The sequence below is a fragment of the Acomys russatus genome, chromosome 27, assembly GCF_903995435.1.
Source record: "Acomys russatus chromosome 27, mAcoRus1.1, whole genome shotgun sequence".
NCBI classification, from domain to species: Eukaryota; Metazoa; Chordata; class Mammalia; order Rodentia; family Muridae; genus Acomys; species Acomys russatus.
This window is the reverse complement of record NC_067163.1, coordinates 35,290,343-35,310,491: the sequence shown is the minus strand read 5'-3', so window position 1 is coordinate 35,310,491 and position 20,149 is coordinate 35,290,343. Positions and strand designations below refer to the sequence as shown.

The 20,149-nt window shown below is 45.4% G+C and overlaps 1 protein-coding gene across 1 annotated transcript in view; it reads right to left on the bottom strand.

Annotated features, from left to right (window-relative positions):
- The window catches only part of Irf2 (interferon regulatory factor 2), a 106,479-nt gene that overhangs the window by 68,360 nt on the left and 17,970 nt on the right, over positions 1-20,149 (bottom strand). The gene's annotated exons all lie outside the window — the stretch shown is intronic.

Below are 20,149 nucleotides of genomic sequence, written 5' to 3'. Positions count from 1 at the left end.
TTGCACCTACGAAGTGTAGATCCACTCTACCCAGCAGACTTTGGCAACAGTGGACTGTCTACACAGTCCAAGAAGGTAATGTATAGTCACTTATGGCCACCTAGCACTTCAAATGCAGCAGACACGAACCAGACGTTTCTTGTCTCCAAAGAAGGAAAGATAGTTTCCAGGCTAGATTCTAGCCTTCCAGTCACGGTCACCCATTAGATACCTGGTGGAAACAAAGTACCTGCACTGAACACAGCTGTGAAGGTGCCAGAAGAGGCGGATTAGCCGCCCCGCCCATTGAAGGTATATTATACTGAGAAGCTTTATTTGAATGAAAGAAAAAAAAAAGCCTGAACTCGTATTCTTCAAGCTTAGTCACCTCTTAGAGCACAACCTAATGCTAAGTGCGGGCCCGAGTGTGAATAAAACAATGATCCAGGTCTAGACCTGCAAGTTTTCTGCAAACACCAGCATCTGTCAGCTCCAGTACTATTAACAATAGCTACCAAGTCCAAGAGCATAATTGTGTTGTGCAAGGCATCATCATCAGCCCAGTGCCTTCACAGGCACGAAGGCGCTGCTGGGGATCTCTGCTTTCCGGCTGAAGCAGCAGACACTTGAGGTTAAACAAGGTGCCCACAGTTACAGAGCTCCTGATCATTAAAGCTGGGATTTGAACAGCCATCTTAGACCCTTATTTAGTTACCATTTGTGTAAGGAGCACACACACTTGCAGGCCAGCCTTGGGTCCACAAGGGCTGGATGTCACCATCTGACCAGCTCCACCCCCATCCACATTGGGAGCCTGTGCTGCAGGGGCCACAGGTGGGGCAGCGGGAGGAGGGCGGGTGGCGGGAGGAGGGTGGGGGGGGGGGGTGCTAGAGAACAACAACAGGGAGCCATTTTCCAACCTCCTTTACCAAGACCCCTCTGGTGCCTTCCTGGAAAATACCGATTAGCAGAAGTTACTCCACATCCTGAGCAACCACAGCGTTACTTCTGTAGCTTGCCTAAGGAAAACAGTATTTCCCCCACGCCCTGTGTTCTAAGGCACAAGTACCTCCCTCCTCTGCAGCTCCTTCTCCTCCATCCTTTCCTTAAGAACCAGGATGAGGAAAGAACCAGAGGGGGGTTTTCCCATTGCATCACTCGAGAACATTCTTCACTTGCTTCACTGCAGCTTGCTTCCTGAAACGGGGCCATGCTTCCAGGTTCTCAAAAGGACTTGAAAGCAGAGAGGAAGAGGAGAGGGGAAGCTGGGGGGTAGGGGAGGGGGCGGGGAGGCGCTCTGCCTGGCCCTGTTTCTGATTAACCTGGAGAGCTATTTCAGGAGCGAAAGCTAGTCCCACAGAAAGCTCAGGTTCCACCTCCCTGATGTTAATTTCACACTCACACTCACTTAAGGTGTTGAAAGGCACTAGAGGACTCAGCACCTTTTCTGTATCTGTCCTGGTCGCCACCTCTTGTAGGAGGAGAAACAGGGAAGCTAGGAAGCCAGTTGCTGCCCACTCCAAAATGATGAAGCCTTCACAAGAGTGCCAGAGTGCCAGGCCTGAGAACTATTCCAGCCACTTCAGTATCTAGTACTTTGACTGCCCTGTAATTCTCAATACCACTTTACTTCTCCTGGCTTTCAAGTTCAAACCTTCCCCTCCCAGGAAAGTTTTTTGGTTTTTTGTTGTTGTTTTTGTTGTTGTTGGGGGAGGGGGGAGTTGTTTGTTTTGTTTTGTTTTGTTTGTTTTAGGGTGAGTGGAGTTCCAACTGTTTCAGTGGGACTTACTAATTTGATAGCACCAGGAAGCATCTGGATGCTAATGCCAAGTCATCTATTCCCCTGCTCATAGCCAATTAGTTTGACAACCTGGATATTGGTTTTGAGATAAGGGCTCACTATGTCATCATGGAGATTAGTCTCACACTCCTGATCCTCCTGGCTCGGTCTCCTGGGGATTACACAGCATTCAGCAACATGGAGCTTTGGTGGGTGTTGTTGTTGTTGTTGTTGTTGTTGTTGTTGTTGTTGAAGGGTATCGTGCTGTGTAGTCAAAGATGACTTTAATCTGATCCTCCTGCCTCTACCCCTTAAACAGGCGAATTACAAAAGTGCACCACCACGCCCAATAGCCTCATGCATCGAGTACTCTTACCAGCTGCTGACCCTCATCCCCAGGCCCTGCAAGGATGCATACACAGAGGACAGGTGTTCTCCATCTCTGCCTGTTCCTTTAAAATAAAGCCAGTCTCTCCTTGACCTGAGGGCTCATGTCCTCTTGTTGTGATGGAAGTCAACAAGATCCCAAGATCCTCTTGTTTCTATCCCACTTGGAGCTGGAGTTCCAAGCGTGCACAGCTTTGTTAAATGGGTGCTGGGATATGAATGCTGGTCCTCAGGACTGTTCTCCAAGCCCTCTTAACCACTGATCCATTTCTCAAGCCCCAACATGGAACATCTTAACGTATCATTATGAGCTCCACAGGGCCCAGCTCTGACGTTACTAATCATGGAGTGAGACGATGGTCATAAAGCAGGGTGCAAGACGATATTTACTTAGTGTCTTAGCCACCACACTTCTAGGATCTCCCAGGTACCCAAAGGCAAAATGGGTACCAGGGAAGACCTCCTTAGCTCCTCTGTGTCTCCTATGTGTGCAGAGTGTGCCTGTAGCTCATGCATCCGTTGATTACTGTAACTTTTATCAGAAAAGAACTGGAGTTTTATATCTCAGTGAGAAATCAGCCTGCCATTATAAAACCTGTCTAACTCTCTTCTACTTTCTCTACAACTTAGAAGCTATTAGGTGGTGGGGAGTGGGGAGGGGGGCCACTGTCAGCTGCAACTGTTTTCTAGAGCGAGCGCGGCTGCAAGAACTAAATTCAGAGGGCAGCAGAGCCCAATGTCCTTATGATTCTATTTTCCTCCCCTGAAAAACGGAACTCCCTCGGAGTCTGTAATGATGATGTTCCTAGGGCAGCTTCTGATAGGGAGCATTTAGTCACTCAATGTATTGTGCATTCTGCAGATACACAATTTGTGGTTAAAGACAGTTAAGGGGAGGTTGGGGCTGGAGCTCAGTTGCAGAGCATTTGTGTAGAAAGTACAAGGCCCTGGGTTCAGTCCACAGCTCCGGAAAAGAAAAAAAATCCTTAAGGAACACTGTTTGTAATTTTGAAGCATTTAAGTTGATTGAAATAGCTAGACTCTAAGGATATGTTTAAATAAAATATGGTAGAGCCTTGTAGTGAAATATTGGAAATACAAAAGTACAATTTGTGTGGGAATGCTCAAAGCATTGTAGCGAAAAAGGAAATGAAGGAAGAAGGAAGTTTTTCAGCTAGCAAAGTAATTAAAAGTCACACACACACACACTACGGGGAGGCAGGACAGCTCTGTGCTACAGCAGGCTGCCCCTTGGGCACTGTGGAAGAGGACTGTTGTCATGGGACAACAAAGCCATCTTTTCCTTCTGTGTTAGTGACAGTCATAATGGACCCATCGCAAGTGCCCCAGTAAATGGCACCAGTGGCACTCAGGAAACACACCTGGCTGGCAACTTGAACCAATGGACAGCTGTCTGGCTTCAAACTGGACAGCTAGGGGACAGGGTCATACCCTAACACTAACGTGGCCAGCATAGAAGGTGCAAACATTTCCCGAATGGAGCAAAGGCTGAAGTAGCTTGAAGGCTGAAGTCCAGTGCCCTCAAAATGGACGTGAGCCTGTGTTTCTCTGAGGCCTGAGTCCCCTTGACTGCTCTCACATCGTCAGCAGAAGGCCTGAACTTTAGATGGGACAATAGGAATAATCCATCAATAGAGGATACACTCCTCAACACACTGGAAAGAGATTCCATCTCCCTGCCCTCCTCCCTCCTGCTCATCTCATGCAAATGACTTGGCCCACTGGGCAGAGCACAGCCAGCAGATACCTTGAAAAGGCTTTCCCGGAACCCCTGGCCCCACAGCATCATTATCACCCACCAAAAACTGTAAATATGATGTGATGATGATGATGATGATGATGATGATGATGTGTGTGTGTGTGTGTGTGTGTGTGAGAGAGAGAGAGAGAGAGAGAGAGAGAGAGAGAGAGAGAGAGAGAGAAGGGTGTCTCTGCAGAGTACACACATTAAAAGCAGGCTATTCTGGATTAAAGCAGGCCTACCAGTGGAGGGAAGGGGGGGAATTCCTTGTATTCTTCTAGACGTTTTGGCTGGGCTACGAATTACAATGGCATAAGGCAGAATAGCCGGAGAAAAGCCATATCTAAAACCCTATCTAAACCATACACACAGGAATCCCACTGAACGTGAGACTCAAGAAGAATCCAGTGGTTGAAGTGTAAACAGGATCTTGAGCTACAAAAGCATTTGGGGCTTGTGTAGGGTTGTGGTCACATATCTATGGAGGTGTGTGTGTGTGTGTGTGTGTGTGTGTGTGTGTGTGTGTGTGTGTGTGTGTGTGTGTGTATTGAGTAAAATACTGTTGGCCAGATATAGTCTTAAGTAATGACCAGCCATGACAACCCTCCCTGATACTAACACTCTCTCTAATGCATAGTTTTTAGATGTTATGTTTTGGGTTGCTTTCACAAAAGCATAGTTTCCCAGACCCACTCCTGTCCACAAGCTTTTGAGACATTCAGTTTAAAAAATACAGAAGAAATATTCCTATAATACATTTGAAGTGCTGTAGACTGAGCCCCAACAGGCCCATTCTTCACATCCCATACAACCAATGTCTTTTTATGTATATGATGACACCTGGACACTGACGTGTGTGTGTGTGTGTGTGTGTGTGTGTGTGTGTGTGTGTGAGAGAGAGAGAGAGAGAGAGAGAGAGAGAGAGAGAGAGAAATGAGAATCCATCTACAAACCCAGAGAGAGAGAGAGAGAGAGAGAAAGAAATGAGAATCCATCTACAAACCCAGAGAGAGAGAGAGAGAGAGAGAGAGAGAGAGAGAGAGAGAGAGAGAGAGAGAGAGAGAGAGAGAAATGAGAATCCATCTACAAACCCAGAGTCAAGCCCTGCCAGCAACCACCAGAAAGAAGGCAGGGAGGCGCCCAGCATGTTCTCCCTTCGGGCTCCAGAAAGGAAGCACCTTGGCCAACACCTTGATCTCAGACTTCTGGCTCTAAGAACTGTGAGAGCATCCATGTCTGTCACTTTCAGCTGCACTGTTTGTGGTCACTGGCATGTGAAATAGACACCAGTGAAGAGAGGAGGCCCAAGTGGTGAGTGTGGGGACTGGCCGAGAGTGAGCTTCACCAGGGAGGAGAAGGCAGGTGCATCCTTGCACGTGAAAGAAGGAAGGTCACGTGGCACACTGGGGACAGATGCAGGAAGGAAGCAGCTGCTGGAGACAGGTGACAGGGTTCCTCTACAGGAGACAGCGGTCCTGTGCAGGAGCAATACCAGGAGCCACAGGACAAGAAAAACGTGCTGACTGAAGTCAGGTAGCCATGGGACTTGATAGTAATATGTGCAGACAGCCGGGCAAGAATGCCTGCAGAGTAAGTGGAAGGAAGTTACACAGACAGAAAGCTAGATTCATGGAGGGCACTGGGTTAGTAGAGAGAGAATTGGTTTGGATTCATGGGTTTCCACATAATACTATGCAGAGTTAAATGTAGACGTGAAAAGCACATGTGTGTCAGTATGCATACATACATACATAACTATACACGCATGTGCATACATACATGCGTTCTCTATCCTTGTCTTCTCAGAGGACCTGGGACGAGCAACAAACACGCCAAGGACAATAAGCACATCCCTTGCTCAGATCTTAGTTTCTGAATACTCCACTAACCAGAACCAGTGGCTAGTTCCAAAGCCAGGCCAGGGAACACAAAAGACAATCCCTAATCAAAATGTTTACTTATTTATCTGGTGCAAGAAAATAGGAAATTCTTCACAGGATAACAGGACACATCAAAAACAAAACAAAACAAAACAAAACAAAAAACATAGCAGCAACCTTCAGCTTAAGGGGCTTGCACTGGCCCAATCAGACAGAATATGTGCACTAAATAAGTAATAATAAAAAGGTAAGAATCCATGAAGAAGTAAACAGAGAGTAAGCCTTCCTATAAAGCAGAATGTCAGTCGACAAACATAGAACACGGGCAACTAGAGATTAACATTCGGTGGCCAGCAGAGTCGAAACCCTTCAAGTCAGAAGCATCAGTGAAAAGTGGGGTATGTTGGCACAGCCTGTATAGACTCGGCACCTGGGAGGCTAAGGCAGGAGCACCATCACAAGTTCAAGGCCTGCAAAGGCTACATAGCGATTCTGAAGCCAGTCTGGGCTATTTCATGAAATCTTGTCTCAAGCCAACAGTGAGTAGGGCTAATGAGCTGGCTCAGTGGGGAAAGGCACTGGCTGCCAAGCCTGATGGCCTGAGTCAATCCCCAGAACGCACAGTAGGAAAACAGAACTGACTATGGCAAGTTACCCGCTGGCTTCCACATACCTATCCTAGCACATAACCCCAATAGATGTAAGAATGAAGAAAAAGGAAGAGGAGGAGGCAGAAGATTGACAAGTCCTAAGCCGTGAGGGAAAAGGTAAGTGGGGCATCTGCATAGTCTTAAAAGTGCCTTTCACAAAATATTTTTACTACAAAGGGGAAAATAACTTCACAACAAAAAACAAACAAATTAACAACTCCTTAATGAGGTGATGAAAGGAACATCACCAGCAAAGGGACAAATCCGAGTTGCCTATAACCCACAAGAAAACTAGATGAGGGCGTCACGCCTCTGATGAGGTTATTTAAAAGCACACAACCTGAATAATGTCAGGAGGAAATGCCCCATGAGGCCAGACTGGCAGATACTCTATAGGATAATTAGCCTCTAATTGTCAAAATTGCCAAATTCACGCAAGCTGAGTAAAGATTAAAATCGAAGGACTCCTGGCCGCAATGCCTGGGCCCCGGATCAGGTATCTGGCGAATGTGCATGGTCTGTGCATCGCCTGGTGCTGGTGGTCATGCTGCGGTGATGAGGAAGGGTGTCTCTGATGTAGGAAAGGCCCACTCAGGTATTCAGGAGGCATAGGACAGCAGAGTAGAGTAACTCTCTGAGGGTTCTGGGAGTTGGGGTGGGGTGTATGTGTGTTGTTCTTGTAACTTCAGTCTAAGTCTGAAATTAGTTCAAAAGAAAAGGACTTGGCAGAGAAGACCATAGCAAAGCATGCAAATAACTTACAAGGCAGGAGGGAAACAAATTTCTGCAAATGTAACAAACCCTAGAAAACCCTCTTCCCTGTGCCTCAGGGAAGCTGCTGACCGCTGTGTCTTCCTATTCCAGGCACTGAGGCCCTACTGAGCACATACCCCACATTTCCCACCTACCTTGCCTGCTTTCAGGGGCCACCCAACGAAGCGCTGATTATCTGACTAATGAACCTCTGAGCTTCATTTCCTGGGGAAGCTGAGCAGTGCCAGTTCACAATTCACTTACACCGTTAGGGTGCGTGGAAAATTAAAGATGGCCAAAGAGGGTACCTGCTACTTGCTCAGGGAGTCTCTCAAACTTACACCTCGAAGACACTCATACCTACAGTGAAATTCCTATACTAACATGGAAGGGAGGCTTTTTAACATATTAAAGCACCACTGATTTCCCAGAAGCACTGTTGCCTAGCACAGGTCCCATATCTTAGAAGTCTCCACACCCTGAAGCCCCAGCAGTGAACTTCTCAACACCTCTCCACCTTCCACCAGCCCCTAAAGTTATTCTTCTCCCAGCATCCTTTGATTTTTCTAGCCTGACAGCAGTTCCCACTCCCACAGCCTTTCGGGCACCTGGCTCCACAAAGGCCCACCATGAGTAAGGGCTCCACTCTCTGTTTCTCATTTGCAACTTTTCCTCATTTGCAGAAGGAAGCCCTGAAAGAGCCTTCAGTTCTACTTTGTCCCAGCCCGGCTGGAAACTGCAGTCACTGCGCTGACCTCAGGGAGCCAAAGCGAGCACATATAACTATTGTCCTCCACGGGGAACAGCTCAGACTCTGTGAGCCTGAGAAGTGAAGCCAGCAGCTCAAGAACAATTGCTTCCTTCTACAAAGACTGTACCAAGCAGCCACCCCGACTGCCCTCCACCACCCACAGCTCTGCCCCATCGCTGGCTCTGCAGCCAGACCCGCTCTCTAAAAACACAAGACCGTGTAGCTCTGCTGAACGCACACTGACGTCACATGCACTGACTCCCTTCCAGCCCCTGTATTTGCTCCCCAAACTGATGAGGGACAGGGAGTGTCTGCCCCCTGCCTCTTTATCTGTTGTCCCTCAGCCTCTGCAATGTCCTCACAGTTGCTGCTATGGTTTGAGAAAGTGATGTGTCCTCTACTGGTTCCTGTGTCTGGGCACTTAGTTCCCAGCTGGTGGGGCTGTTGGTTCAGGAAGTCTAGGGGGTTGCTCTTTGGAACCCTCAGGAGGGAGCACTTAGCTGGAGACCTTGGGTTTCTAACCCAGCCCCACCTGCTGTCCCCTCAGTGCTGACTGATACAACGGGATGCGCGCCAGCAGCCTCCTTACTCCTTTTGCTACAGCAAGCAGCCATGTCCACTGCCAGGACCTTTCGCCTCAGTGAACTAGGTATCTAAAATGTCAGTCAAAATACACATTTCTTCTCTACTTTCTTGCCAGGTACACACAGCAACAAAAAAAAGTAACTAAGACCAGGTAGGGTGGCGCCCGCCTCTAATCCCAGAACCTGAGACAGGCAGGTCTCTGTGAGCACAAGGTCAGCCTGGTCTACATTGCGAGTTCCAGGCCAGCTAGGACAACATAGTGTCTGTAAGTAAATAAGTAAGTAAGTAAGTAAGTAAATAGTATGCATTAGCTTGCTCAGTTTTCTGATTTAGCTTCAAAACTACTCCCTAAGCAAGATTTCCCAGACACCACCCCAAAGAAAGCCCCCCCAAATCTGTGTGCTCCAACAGTCAAGAACTCTCCATGAACAAAACTAATTCTTTTATTATTATGTCCCTAGGCCTTGGATAGAGTATGGCAAAAGCCAAAGGTTAACAGATATTTGTAAATAAATAACCAGTAACTTCCTACAGCAGTCTCCCTTGCCCATTGCTTCCATGGTTTCAATTACTGGAAAGCAACGGAAAGATTAAATGGAAGTTCCAGAAATAATTCATAAACTTAAAATAACCTGTTGTGCTATGTTGTTGGAATTGTTCTATTTTATTCTTTACTTCTTTTGTACTGTTTATCTGGGTGCATGTATGTGTCTCTGTGGGGGCATATGTGCACATGAGTGCGGATAACTTGCAAAGGCCAGAAGTGGGCATCAGATCCCCTGGAGTTGGAGCTACAGGTGGTCATAAGCTGTTGAAACCATCCAGGGCCTTCTGGAAGAACAGCAAGCACTCTTAAGTTCTGAGCCATGTCTCTAGCACTTGTTATTGATATCCTCTTGATATTCTATGCCTAGCTCATAATTAAACTTAAGAAGTATGCAGGCATAGGAAAAATTTACTATCCACAGTTCCAAGGCCTCACTGGGAATCTTGCAAAGTGGCCCCAGTAGGTATGTGAGCACCATGGCATTAACGTCAAGCATCACAATGACAAAAAAAAAAAAAAAAAAAAGAAAAGAAAGAAAGAAAGAGAGAGAGAAAAAGAAAAAAGAAAAGAAAATTCACAGACAATAGCCATAAGGAAAGTGATAAACCACTATGAAAAGAAATATCTGTTATATATCCTACCTATATGTGATGTAAGGAATTCTGCCTAAGAAGGCAGTAGGAAATATATTTTAAAATTATTTCTTATAAGTAATATGTTATAATATTTTAGGCTTACAAGATATAATCAGAATCTTGCTTGTTTTAAATTCCACATGCAGCAATCTACTAGGAACTTAGTCATTCTCACCAGTAGCACCACAGTGCTCTAACCGACAGCCGTGGTGGTCAGCATGGTGATCATGCAATCTATTCGCCGCGCTAGGACAGTTTTGAGTACAGATCGAGCACGGATGATACATATCAGTGGGCTATCCTGGAAACAGATATAAAGAGGGACTATCCTCAACAGAATCAAAGTAAGTCTAGCCTTGGCTACATAGGTGAGACTTTGTCTAAGGGGGAAAATGGGGCTGTTCTTGGGAGGCTCCTCTGACTATAAAAACTATTGTGCTGAGACAAGCTACCATCTTTTATTCAAGGTCTTTGGGCTAGGAATGTTTCCAAATCTGAAGTGTTTAGATTTTGAAAGATAATGCAGCCAGTAAGCTGTCTATGGAACACAAGACCCCTGGCTGTATTTAGGGTAGACCTTCTTAATCCAGCAAAATAATATTTAGTAGAAAAATATATAATACATCCACACTGTCCGGGACAAATTAAAGCTATGGGTAGCTTCAGGGCAGACTATACAGCCAGAGGAGTCCTGACAGTAACTTCCAGGCTTCCATACTCTTTGGATAACACATGAAGACAGCAGATTTCAAGTTATTTCCATCCTGGGAATATCCTGGTCATTAAACTGTACTCACATTTACAAATTCATCTGGCACATAACTAGGCTTAGCAGCATTTTTCAAGTTCTAACATGCAAGAACTTAATGCAAACTCTGCCCCCATTTGAAAGTGGGAAAATATGTTTCCTGAATACTTTTACAAAATTTGAATCTTAAGTAACCATTTAAATGATTACTTCCTTTGAACCAAGTTTACCTAGCAATGTGAATTTAAAATACCCTTTTATTAATCTAATGCATGAAATGTTTGTTTATAAAATAAGAATTAAACAAGCTTCAAAATGTCCTAAATCCTCTTTATAACGGCATTTGCTCGTTCTCCTACGACATTTAATACTGGATTCGGGGTGAGCAAGATGGCTGAGCAAATAAAAGGCACTTGCTGCCACAGCTGAAAACCCAAGTCTGATTCCTTCAACCCACATTGTGAAAGACAGAATGGACTCCAAGAAGTCATCCTTTGAAAAACACACACACACACACACACACACACACACCAAACAAATGTAAACATTCTATTCCAAAAAGTTGTTCTAAAGGTAATTTACTAAAATTGGATGCTATATATAACAAATTAGAATGAGTTTATTATTTGCTTTTGTATACATTTGGGTGAGGTCCTCATCTCCTATGGAAAGTGAGAGCTATGCTTCTAATACTGGGATAAGCCTTACTCCTCCACTGGGCTGTGGTAGGAAACTAAAACTAAACGTGAATTTTTACACCATTAGGGAAAAAAAGCCTAGAGAGCTTACTGGCTGCATTTCTTTTATCATCAGGTTTGACTGAATGGAAAAGGACATCATCACAATGTGGGAAGAGTGACGCGCACCAGAGTGCTTTGTGTTCCGTGACATCCGTGAGCACGCAGTGCTCAGAGTGGTACAAAAAATTAACACTAAAGGAAGTCAAGGTGAAGGGTCCTCAAGACTCCTTCTGAAAGGATCCAAACACTTAAACTATGAAACGAACGGCTTACAAATGTATACATGCCAAAGCCAAAACTTGCCTCAAAAACATGCTCTCTGTATTCCTCGGTAGCGGGGTGGAGGGGGTAGGTCACAGTGGCAGTGACCAGACACTGAGCATCTGCCATTCAACTTGGCATGGGTTCTCACTGAACCCCAGTCACCCAGGGACTTCATTCATTTAAAGAAGATTGTGTCTTGGTGCCTCAGTGTCTGTGTCACACCCGATGCAGATGCAGGAACACCAAGCTCCATTAGCATAAGCACTCGGTACCCCAAACTGACCTTCAACCTTCAGAGGTAATACTGCTAATAGGAAATCGCCAGGGAACAGTCGTTTCCCACAGGTGCCCTTTGGGTCCTCAAACATCCATGCTGGGAAGTGGAGTACTCAGACATCTCTCTAGCTGTGGCAGCTGTCTCCCCAGGTCTGGAACCTGAAATGTATCACCCTCCCTAAGTCCACATACTGCACAGAACACACAGGCCCACACTGTTCATTGTGCCCAACGCTTTTTAGCTTTGTTTACATTGAAGGGCAGACAATTTTAAAAATGCAATCACCCACAAACACAGATGGAAAAAGTAGATAAGCGAGCTGTCTGGGACTTTTCCTAAAAGAGGAAGTCTTGTGACCCTACGTAACCCTGGGGTTGTGCAGATTAAAAAACAAACTTTTGTTTTTTCAATCCTCACAACAAATCCAGCAGCAAAGGTTGGCTTTAAAGCCTGGAATCCCCCAGCACCCTCTGCGGCATCCATCTAGAGGACAGACTGAGCCAAGAGGGGCCACCTGTACTCACCCTGCCCATTTGGGCTTTGGCTGAGAAACAGGCAGGAAGAGAGGAAGTCAGTCATAGCTCCATCCTCTGCTTGTCTTGGCCTGGCAGCCAGCAGAAAAGGGAAAGAAGGAGTGTGGGGACGCTGCGCAGGGACTTGCTCTCCAAACTGACTTTTGATTCTTTCCAAAAGAACACTTTGCAAGTGACAATTTCCCTACAACCAGAGGTTTGTTAGATCTGGTTGGTTGGTTTTGGTTTTGGTCGGGAGTTTTTTGGTTTGGTTTGGTTTTGAGATGTATTTTTACATGTGTGTGTGTGTGTGTGTGTGTGTGTGTGTGTGTGTGTGTGTGTGTGTGTATGTGTGTGTGTGTGTGTGTAGATGTCCTCAGGCCAATAGATGGCTCCGGGTCCCCGGAAGCAGAGGCACTTGTGAGGTAAGCAACATGGAGGCTGGGAACTGAACTCAGGTCCTCTGGAAGAGCAGCAAGCGCCCTTACAGCATCCTTCCAGCCCGAAGCCAAAGGTTTTGCTCTAGGAAAATCATTCTATCCCTAACCTACCAGGAGCATGGAAAGAGTTAAAAGGCAAGGCCATATACGTGCGCAGAGGCTCTGGAAGAAAGACAAAGTTTTGTCACAGCATCATGTTGCTAGCTTATACCCCTTGCCCCAGAAATGATAGTTTATTAGGTAACAGCAACGTGGGGCTTGCCAGACAGCCAGTCTAATGAAGAAGTTAGCCAATGAGGCACACTGTCTCAAAATCCAAGTTCTTTCTCAGCCAGGGAAACCCTTCTTCTGGGGATAATGGCTCTGAGATTAAGGGCACCTCTGAACTCAAATTTGGTTCCCAGAACCCACGTGGCAACTCACAACTGTCTATAACTCCAATTTTAGGGTATCTGGTGCCATCTCCATGGGCACTGAACACACATGGTTCACAAGCACACATGCAGTCTAACACTCAAACACATGAAATAAAAATAAGCAAACCTTTAAAATTAAGCTGTAAGGCACCTGAAGAATCACACTCAAGGTTGACCCTCTGGTACACACACACACATACACACACACACATCAAAAAAGGAAAAAAATATGAGAATACTTTACATCTCACATGCACTATGGACTATAAATAGGTACAAATTTTCCAAATAGAAACTTGGCAGTAAGCACCAAAAAATTTAAATGACACTAGTAAACTCAGCAGTGTCACTTCTAGGAATGCTTCTCAAGTAATTTAGTCATGTGTGAAACATGTTTTCCTTTTTAAAACATCTATACTTATCACTGAATTTGTTACAGGTACAAATGTAATAATTTTGCAAAAATAAAAAGATTTTTAAAAATAAAGTTATATGGGATTGCACAAATAAAGTATTGTCCATATACAACTAAATTACAAAGTTTTTTATTGTATTCCATCAGTTTTTAAAATAACTATTTTCTAGAACAATTCTCTACCTAGCGTTTTGAGAACATTAAAAGCGTGCTAGATTACCGAACGTGTTTGGCCCCCAGTTCCAGAACCTAGATGACACCACTTTGCACAATTCATCAGAAAAAGTTCCACAGCCAGAATGCTAAGCATATGAATTCAAGCTCGTGCTGCACTTGCAAGTCTTTTCTCTGCGTGGAGAATGGGGGGAAAGGGACCCTACTTCCCCTAATCCCCATCTTCTCTGAATAGTCCGTGTCTCACAGAAGAGAAGAAAAGAAGCGCTGTGGCCCAGTGTCTCATCCTAGGAGTTGAAAGGAGGGCCATTCAAAACGTCTCTTCTCCTTTCTGAAATGAAGGTATTCTGACATCGACTGCTTAAGTCAGCAAGGCCGGGAAGGATTGCTTTGTTGTCATGCACACACCCCCAAAAAATAGCAAGATGCTCTTCAGCTCTCAAGGAGGCTGCACCCCAACAAGCCCTGGTCAAGTTGAAAATGCATCATTGTCACGCCTAACCTAATGCACCACAGTTCAGCCACACAGCATACTGCTGCAGCATGCTGATAGACTTTCATGTGGTTCTGTAGCTAGCTGAATAGGAGCTGTGGGTAGCTGCATTGTCTACAGCGTGAGAAAATATACCAGTGCATATCACTACCCTAGGAAAAAGGAGCATCATTAGGTCAACAAATCATAAATCAAACCATCATAAGTCAGGGGAAAGCATATTAAGTATATTAAGATGGTACATGAGGGGGGCTGGACAGATGGTTCTGAAGTCAAAAGCAATTACTGCTCTTCCAAAGGTCCCAGGTTCTATTCCCAACACCCAGGTAGCAGCCCACAACCATTTGTAATTCCAGTTTCAGGGGATCTGACACATTTTTCTCATCTTTTCTGGCACTAAGGATGCATTCATTGGTGCACAGGTGCACATGCATGCAAAACACCTACATGTGGAAAATAAAAATAAAGAGGAGAAAGAAATGTTAATCCTAATGGATTTGCTTTTTTAAAGAAAGGTACATGAGCTAGAGAGATGGCTCAGTGGTTAAGAGTGCCGCTTGCTCTTCTAAAGGTCCTGAGTTCAATTCCCAGCAACTACGTGGTGGCTCATAACCATCTATAATGTGATTATGACGCCCTCTTCTGGCTTGCAGGAGTACATGCAAGCAGAGCACTGTATACATAATAATAAATAAATAAATCTTTTTTTTTTTTTAAAAAAAAGAAAGGTACATGAAGAGAAAGGGGCATGAACTTAAGAGGTTGAGGAGAAGAGCATGGCAGCATATAGGCAGAATTTAAGTGCTCTGACCTATTCATGGACCCACTTCTTCGTCCTTGTACTTATCAGATCAATAAAAGGTCTGTTTAGGGTTCCAGCTAGCTCAGCAGCAGAGCAATTGCTTAGCAATCATGAGGCCTTGGGTACAATTCCTGCCACCTCAAAGATAAAGAAAAATAAATAAATAACAGGGGCTAGAGAGATAGCTCAGCAGTTAAGAACACTATCTGCTCTCGCAAAGGGCCCAGGTTCAATCCCCAGAACCCACATGGCTGCTCACACCCAGCAATTCCAGTTCCAGAGGATGCAGCCCACTCTTCTAGACTTCTCCGGCACTAGGCTTGCATGTGGTGCACAGACATGCGTGCAAGCAAAACACCTGCACACATTAGAAAGAAATAAAGAGGGAAAGGGTGTGTTTTGAGGGGAGCAATCTTCAATATATTAATATGTCCAGTATGTTGCTTAGAAAAGACAAAAAATGGGATACTCAGACAGGCCACTGAAACCTGACAAAACTTTGCAGAAAGCTACAGTTTGTTTTCTGATATCTTATTTCATGGCTATTGCTTGCGGAGTGCCTCGAAAACAAATGGCTTCCCAAATACAGAGAAATAACCTGCTCTAGAAAAGGGCAGCTGTGCTGCCCTCCTGTGAGATTAAATGATTCACTTCATCACTTCCCATCCAAGTTCGCTGCCACCTCCTTCTTGCCAGAATCCCTCCAAAGGTTTCCTTTAAGCTGCACATATTTAGTGTACTTAACCACCCAATAAAGGATGATTGTGGTTGTCAATTTTATCATCGTCACATGTAATACAGCTCCTTATGTGCAGATAAAGTTTGGTTCCAACCTGCGCATATGAAACTTGGGCGCTGAGTTTTCAGTGTGTGAGTCTATTCTTGGGAGAAAAACTATCATCATTACCAACGAGTTCCAGCAGTAAAGATCTAAAATTTGCTCCCTCCTCTCAGTGCAGGGATCTGACACAGGAGCGCACTCTTCCCTGTAAGCAGGACTGTCTTGGCAGACTTTTAAAACATACTCATTGGCTGCTGATTTCCAAACAGTTGCCGCAAGATGACAGCGGTGAGCACTGCATGGCTGCCAAGCTCTCCTCGGAGGCAAAACCCCTTCCAAAACCACAAGAAGGTTAACAAGATGGCTCAGTGGGCAGAGGCCCCAGCCTGCTGGCAAGCCCAAGGACCCCAGGTCATCCCTAAATCCCAGATAGTGGAAGGAGAGGTATGACTACTGTGAGCTGTCCTTTGACCTCCGTATATGCAGTGTGCAGCGTGACCCCCACAAACACATACATACACACAATAAATAATTAAATGCAATTTTGAAAGCTTTAAGTGTTTTTAAAACCCACAGTGGTTTCCTTCTTTCTTTTTATTAAAACATAACATGGTAGACACGGGTCAGGTTTGGTGTCAAGCACACCACATACAGCCTGTAAGTATGTCTACAGTCCTCACCCACCAACCGAAATAATAAGAGAATCATGCCAGAACTACTGTGCAACTGCCCCAGTCTCCTCTAAGACTTCTCCAAGGAAATCCAATGACAGGGCGGCTTCTACCTAACAGAGAGAAGACAAAGACAGATTCTCCACAGAGTGGAAGAGGGCATCCAAGGTCCATTTTCCGGAGCAGACATATATCCCATGTCCTGCACAGGCATGACAAGATTAATGTCCCCAACACCTCCTTGCTCGAAATCTTTGAAACACTCCACAGTGTGGGCTAACACCCTCAGCCCAGCCATTATAACTCACTTCCTTCCACCGACCCCTTCTACCCAATGACACCAACATTCACACCAAGCACTTGAAAGCAGCCTTATCGCTGTACAAAGTCCTTATGAGCAAAGAGTCGTCGCTTACAAATTGTTAAACACCCTCTCAAGTTATCAAGCGTAGCACCTTGTACATAATGATACATAGTGATTATTCTTCAATAAGGAAGTAGATGAATCCCTTTTGGAGAACAGATGGGACAGGGAGGGAAAGGCATGTCAACACATTAACTCTAAGTCGTGATGAATGGATCATGTGTGAGTGATAAGGAAAATAAAATAATCGCAAAAAGCATAAAGCTAAAAAATTAACCAGTTTACTATTTTCACATGACGCAGGGAATTCAGCCTAAGTATACTAACAAACTTTTTAATTTATTCAACATTTTTCAATTTAAAAAAAAAGTCTTCACTGACTCCTGCACCATGACGAGTGCTATGCATCGAGCATTAGGAAGAGCTCTGTGAAGGACCCAAAGATGGTATAGACACCACAGCCCAAGAAGGAACAGAGCAGTGAAAGAGCCAGGCACACCCAAGCCAAGCCAAGTCATGATGTCCTAAAGGTGTCACTGGAGAAGCATACCAGGGGTGGCGGAGTGATGCTGATGTCTCTCCCTCTACAGTGCATTCCCAGGGTGGGCATTTGACACAACAGCGGCCCAGCTTAACCTCCAGGTGACACCACCTTCATTGTTTCACACGCACTTCGCAAGACCGAAACCCCGTGTTTTCTACAGGCGGGTTGTTTGGAAACTGTTGAGAGGGTTTTACTTTCTTACATAAAAGCTCAGAAGAAAAGAAGCTGTCTAGCGGGTTTCGAAGAAGAGGAGGCATTTGAACCAAGCATGAAAGATAGATGATTCTTGGGTGATAAGGAAGGAAAACTATTCTAGGAAAGGTGGGGGGGGGGGGACAAGAGGGAGGAGGCATAATGATGCATTTGAACCATTCTTAATAAGAGAAGCTTTGCCACTGGGCAATGGACAGATGGAGAAACAGCTGCAAGCCTTGGCTGGGCACGGCTACCGCAGAGCATGTGGTCCTTGCACCTTATGGAATCCTGGTGGACTGGTAGAAGGAAACGCCCAACACAGCCAAAGCATGTACAGTTAGATGTGGCTGTCATGCTTTCCTACCCACTGCCTGCTCTGTGTCCCTCTCCAGGAAGCACAGGCCACGCATGACCTCTATTAGGCCTAACCTAGAGTGGACAGGTAATAAGAACTGGGCAACTAATTCAACCACCACAGCTGAACTCAACGCACATTTGTAGAAAACGTCTATGCAAGTTGCTTTGTTCTGCCCTGTGAAAAGCACTTCACTTCCCTCCAGAATTCATAACTGGTTCCAAATGGCAGTTATTTGTAATTGAGTGCAGAATGAAATAAACTGAAATAAGCCCCAGAAACAGCTAAGGCCTCTAAGTAAGATCACATCTTATTCCTAAAGTGAAGAGTTCAGCAAACAGCTAATAAATGCTCTCATTGCAGCCCATCAAGCCGGGCATTCTACCACAGTCAAGGGCAACACCACTTTTACCTCCATCACACTTGGGGGGGGGGGTAATGCATGGGCAACAGTCTCAACCACATGACAGCCAACGTAGAAGGCATCTTCCTCCAGTCTGCGAGGGTTTAAACCTGAATACAGGAGGTGTTCCCCCTGCCGTTCTATGGCCTGGCATGGTGTGGACTGAGGAAGAAAGCCTCATGCAGAACGACTGCTAGGAAGAATGGCCAAATGACTCGCCGGAGCAAAGGATGCCCCATCCGACACATGTTGGCCCTGCTAAGGTCTTGCCTGGGAGCCCTGCCCCTTCAGCTTCCCAGCTGCAATATCTCATCCGAATTTGAGACACTGCCCTTATCTGCTCTTCACTTCGAATATTATAAACCTACTCAGAATCACTTTACTTTTTTAATGAATCCATTCAAAACAAAAGAGAGTACAAAAAATATTTTTCCACCTCTGTATTACTTCCCCTTAGAAAGATAAAAGGCGGTCGCGCTAGAGCGTTCTTCAGTAGGGGTGTTTGCCTTGCATGTACAAAGCCTCTGGTTTTTATCCAAATGACTATGTCAGGAAGGGAGGGAGGGAGGGAGGGAGGGAGAACCAATCTGAAGGTAGAGCCTAGTTATTATCACAGCCAGAATCCAGTCCTTTCTGCATTGCCCGTCAAGTAAATCTGTGGCCTACAAACACACACGCACCTTCTTGCTGCTTCTCACACATCCCAGGTTCAGAGTCCTGATGCATTCAGCCACAGTCGTTATTTTCTGAAACATAAAAGGGCAACATATTCCAAAGCCTTGCGCGGGGGGGGGGGGGGGGGTGATTTAAAGAGAGAGAGACAGAGAAACAGAGACAGAGAAACAGAGAGAGAGACAGAGAGACAGAGAGAGAAAAGGAAAAAGTTTGTTCTCAGCCCAGATAAGACCTTTCCTAACTGGGGAACTGGAATGCATGCCATCACTCACACGTATGTGGCCACCGTGCAGCGCACTGACTGTGACAATTCCCGGCTGACTGACTCATCTGCTCAGCCACACTGGACAGCTCTCCAGGCTCCGGCTGTGTAAGGAATTTACAGCCTTCCCTGTCTTCCTTTAGTCTCTATGTCTTTTCAATCACAACTGCCTCGCCCTTGCTCGCCCATTAGTTACCAGCTGACATTGTCTCTCTCTCCTTCCACAAGTTGTGAAGAAGAACACACTCCAAGTTCTCGCCTCCTTCCTCTCCCTTCCCTTAGCTTTGTACTTTTACACTTCTCTGATGCTCACATGTCTTTTTTAAAATCACCACAGATGGTTCTATTACCTGCTTCTTCCATTGGTAAACTATAAGATCTTGGAGAATATGGCTGGGAAGTTTTCGGCTTTACATCTTTGCAGCACAGTGTGTCTGTCACACACAGCTGCTCCCAAGCATCTGCGAGGGGACTCATTCCAGTGAGGGTTTTCTTTAAACTGTTTGCAGCGATGTCTTCATCTTAATTTCATCACTGTCATATTTGTTTTCACAGAACTTAGAGCTAATTTTAGGGATTCTTAGCAGGGGGGGGCCAGTTGCCTCTTGGGCTGAAAAAAAAACGACAATTCAGAACAGAGGCTGCTTTTGCAGAGGACCAGAGCTTGGTTCCTAGCACCTACAACCATCCATAACTCTGTTTCCAGGAGGTTTGATGCCCACTTCCAGCCTCTATGGGCACTGCGGGCACATAGTCCACACATACATACATGCAGACACATACAAATAAAAATAAATATATATCCTTAGCAAGGTGGCCGGCGGGGGGTGGGTGTGGAGGGGAAAATGGATAAAAAGTTCTGTGGCTTCTTTTACTACCCCACCTTCTGTGTGTGTGTGTCAGATAGAC